The sequence below is a fragment of the Salmo salar genome, unplaced genomic scaffold (assembly GCF_905237065.1).
Source record: "Salmo salar unplaced genomic scaffold, Ssal_v3.1, whole genome shotgun sequence".
NCBI lineage: Eukaryota > Metazoa > Chordata > Actinopteri > Salmoniformes > Salmonidae > Salmo > Salmo salar.
The window spans coordinates 399,640-404,582 of record NW_025548479.1 but is presented as its reverse complement, the minus strand read 5'-3'; positions in this window follow the sequence as shown (position 1 = coordinate 404,582).

The following is a 4,943-nucleotide window of genomic DNA, read 5'->3' as shown; positions in this document are numbered from 1 at the left end:
AATGGTGCTGATAGACAGGTCTATATTGACATTAGTTAGACCAGTCCAGAGAGGTAGTAGGATAATGGTGCTGATAGACAGGTCTATATCCCCATTAGTTAATCCAGACCAGAGAGGTAGTAGGATAATGGTGCTGATAGACAGGTATATATCCCCATTAGTTAGTCCAGTCCAGACCAGAGAGGTAGTAGGATAATGGTGCTGATAGACTGGTCTATATCCCCATTAGTTAGTCCAGACCAGACGAGAGAGGGAGCAGGATAATAGTGCTGACAGACAGGTCTATATCCCCATTAGTTAGTCCAGTCCAGAGAGGTAGTAGGATAATGGAGCTGATTGACAGGTCTATATCCCCATTAGTTAGTCCAGACCAGACCAGAGAGGTAGTAGGATGATGGTGCTGACAGACAGGTCTATATCCCCATTAGTTAGTCCAGACCAGACCAGAGAGGTAGTAGGATAATGATGCTGACAGACAGGTCTATATCCCCATTAGTTAGTCCAGTCCAGACCAGAGAGGTAGTAGGATAATGTTGCTGACAGACAGGTCTATATCCCCATTAGTTAGTCCAGACCAGAGAGGTAGTAGGATAATGGTGCAGACAGAAAGGTCTATATCCCCATTAGTTAGTCCAGACCAGAGAGGTAGTAGGATAATGGTGCTGATAGACAGGTCTATATCCCCATTAGTTAGTCCAGTCCAGAGAGGTAGTAGGATAATGGTGCTGATAGACAGGTCTATATCCCCATTAGTTAGTCCAGTCCAGACCAGAGAGGTAGTAGGATAATGGTGCTGATAGACAGGTCTATATCCCCATTAGTTAGTCCAGTCCAGAGAGGTAGTAGGATAATGGTGCTCATAGACAGGTCTATATTCCCATTAGTTAGTCCAGTCCAGAGAGGTAGTAGGATAATGGTGCTGATAGACGGGTCTATATCCCCATTAGTTAGTCCAGTCCAGAGAGGTAGTAGGATAATGGTGCTGATAGACAGGTATATATCCCCATTAGTTAGTCCAGTCCAGACCAGAGAGGTAGTAGGATAATGGTGCTAACAGACAGGTCTATATCCACATTAGTTAGTCCAGTCCAGACCAGAGAGGTAGTTTTATAATGGTGCTGACAGACAGGTCAATATTCCCATTAGTTAGTCCAGACCAGACCAGAGAGGTAGAAGGATAATGGAGCTGATAGACAGGTCTATATCCCCATTAGTTAGTCCAGACCAGAGAGGTAGTAGGATAATGGTGCTGATAGACAGGTCTATATCCCCATTAGTTAGTCCAGACCAGACCAGAGAGGTCGCAGGATAATGGTGCTGATAGACAGGTCTATATCCCCATTAGTTAGTCCAGTCCAGACCAGAGAGGTTGTAGGATAATGGTGCTGACAGACAGGTCTATATCCCCATTAGTTAGTCCAGTCCAGAGAGGTAGTAGGATAATGGTGCTGATAGACAGGTCTATATTCCCATTAGTTAGTCCAGTCCAGAGAGGTAGTAGGATAATGGTGCTGATAGACTGGTCTATATCCCCATTAGTTAGTCCAGACCAGAGAGGTAGTAGGATAATGGTGCTGATAGACAGGTCTATATCCCACATTAGTTAGTCCAGTCCAGAGCAGAGAGGTAGTACGATAATGGTGCTGATAGACAGGTCTATATCCCCATTAGTTAGTCCAGTCCAGAGAGGTAGTAGGATAATGGTGCTGATAGACAGGTCTATATTGACATTAGTTAGACCAGTCCAGAGAGGTAGTAGGATAATGGTGCTGATAGACAGGTCTATATCCCCATTAGTTAATCCAGACCAGAGAGGTAGTAGGATAATGGTGCTGATAGACAGGTATATATCCCCATTAGTTAGTCCAGTCCAGACCAGAGAGGTAGTAGGATAATGGTGCTGATAGACTGGTCTATATCCCCATTAGTTAGTCCAGACCAGACGAGAGAGGGAGCAGGATAATAGTGCTGACAGACAGGTCTATATCCCCATTAGTTAGTCCAGTCCAGAGAGGTAGTAGGATAATGGAGCTGATTGACAGGTCTATATCCCCATTAGTTAGTCCAGACCAGACCAGAGAGGTAGTAGGATGATGGTGCTGACAGACAGGTCTATATCCCCATTAGTTAGTCCAGACCAGACCAGAGAGGTAGTAGGATAATGATGCTGACAGACAGGTCTATATCCCCATTAGTTAGTCCAGTCCAGACCAGAGAGGTAGTAGGATAATGTTGCTGACAGACAGGTCTATATCCCCATTAGTTAGTCCAGACCAGAGAGGTAGTAGGATAATGGTGCAGACAGAAAGGTCTATATCCCCATTAGTTAGTCCAGACCAGAGAGGTAGTAGGATAATGGTGCTGATAGACAGGTCTATATCCCCATTAGTTAGTCCAGTCCAGAGAGGTAGTAGGATAATGGTGCTGATAGACAGGTCTATATCCCCATTAGTTAGTCCAGTCCAGACCAGAGAGGTAGTAGGATAATGGTGCTGATAGACAGGTCTATATCCCCATTAGTTAGTCCAGTCCAGAGAGGTAGTAGGATAATGGTGCTCATAGACAGGTCTATATTCCCATTAGTTAGTCCAGTCCAGAGAGGTAGTAGGATAATGGTGCTGATAGACGGGTCTATATCCCCATTAGTTAGTCCAGTCCAGAGAGGTAGTAGGATAATGGTGCTGATAGACAGGTATATATCCCCATTAGTTAGTCCAGTCCAGACCAGAGAGGTAGTAGGATAATGGTGCTAACAGACAGGTCTATATCCACATTAGTTAGTCCAGTCCAGACCAGAGAGGTAGTTTTATAATGGTGCTGACAGACAGGTCAATATTCCCATTAGTTAGTCCAGACCAGACCAGAGAGGTAGAAGGATAATGGAGCTGATAGACAGGTCTATATCCCCATTAGTTAGTCCAGACCAGAGAGGTAGTAGGATAATGGTGCTGATAGACAGGTCTATATCCCCATTAGTTAGTCCAGACCAGACCAGAGAGGTCGCAGGATAATGGTGCTGATAGACAGGTCTATATCCCCATTAGTTAGTCCAGTCCAGACCAGAGAGGTTGTAGGATAATGGTGCTGACAGACAGGTCTATATCCCCATTAGTTAGTCCAGTCCAGACCAGAAAGGTAGTAGGATAATGGTTCTGATAGACAGGTCTATATCCCCATTAGTTAATCCAGTCCAGACCAGAGAGGGAGTAGGATAATGGTGCTGATAGACAGGTCTATATCCTCATTAGTTAGTCCAGACCAGACCAGAGAGGTAGTAGGATGATGGTGCTGACAGACAGGTCTATATCCCCATTAGTTAGTCCAGACCAGACCAGAGAGGTAGTAGGATAATGATGCTGACAGACAGGTCTATATCCCAATTAGTTAGTCCAGTCCAGACCAGAAAGGTAGTAGGATAATGGTTCTGATAGACAGGTCTATATCCCCATTAGTTAATCCAGTCCAGACCAGAGAGGGAGTAGGATAATGGTGCTGATAGACATGTATATATCCCCATTAGTTAGTCCAGTCCAGACCAGAGAGGTAGTAGGATAATGGTGCTGATAGACAGGTCTATATCCCCATTAGTTAGTCCATACCAGAGAGGTAGTAGGATAATGGTGCAGACAGACAGTTCTATATCCACATTAGTTAGTCCAGACCAGAGAGGTAGTAGGATAATGGTGCTGATAGACAGGTCTATATCCCCATTAGTTAGTCCAGTCCAGAGAGGTAGTAGGATAATGGTGCTGATAGACAGGTCTATATTCCCATTAGTTAGTCCAGTCCAGAGAGGTAGTAGGATAATGGTGCTGATAGACTGGTCTATATCCCCATTAGTTAGTCCAGACAAGAGAGGTAGTAGGATAATGGTGCTGATAGACAGGTCTATATCCCCTATTAGTTAGTCCAGTCCAGACCAGAGAGGTAGTAGGATAATGGTGCTGATAGACAGGTCTATATCCCCATTAGTTAGTCCAGTCCAGAGAGGTAGTAGGATAATGGTGCTGATAGACAGGTCTATATCCCCATTAGTTAGTCCAGTCCAGAGAGGTAGTAGGATAATGGTGCTGATAGACAGGTCTATATTCCCATTAGTTATTCCAGTCCAGAGAGGTAGTAGGATAATGGTGCTGATAGACTGGTTTATATCCCCATTAGTTAGTCCAGACCAGAGAGGTAGTAGGATAATGGTGCTGATAGACAGGTCTATATCCCACATTAGTTAGTCCAGTCCAGAGCAGAGAGGTAGTAGGATAATGGTGCTGATAGACAGGTCTATATCCCCATTAGTTAGTCCAGTCCAGAGAGGTAGTAGGATAATGGTGCTGATAGACAGGTCTATATTGACATTAGTTAGACCAGTCCAGAGAGGTAGTAGGATAATGGTGCTGACAGACAGGTCTATATCCCCATTAGTTAGTCCAGACCAGACCAGAGAGGTAGTAGGATAATGATGCTGATAGACAGGTATATATCCCCATTAGTTAGTCCAGTCCAGACCAGAGAGGTAGTAGGATAATGGTGCTGATAGACTGGTCTATATCCCCATTAGTTAGTCCAGACCAGACGAGAGAGGGAGCAGGATAATAGTGCTGACAGACAGGTCTATATCCCCATTAGTTAGTCCAGTCCAGAGAGGTAGTAGGATAATGGAGCTGATTGACAGGTCTATATCCCCATTAGTTAGTCCAGACCAGACCAGAGAGGTAGTAGGATGATGGTGCTGACAGACAGGTCTATATCCCCATTAGTTAGTCCAGACCAGACCAGAGAGGTAGTAGGATAATGATGCTGACAGACAGGTCTATATCCCCATTAGTTAGTCCAGTCCAGACCAGAGAGGTAGTAGGATAATGTTGCTGACAGACAGGTCTATATTCCCATTAGTTAGTCCAGACCAGAGAGGTAGTAGGATAATGGTGCAGACAGACAGGTCTATA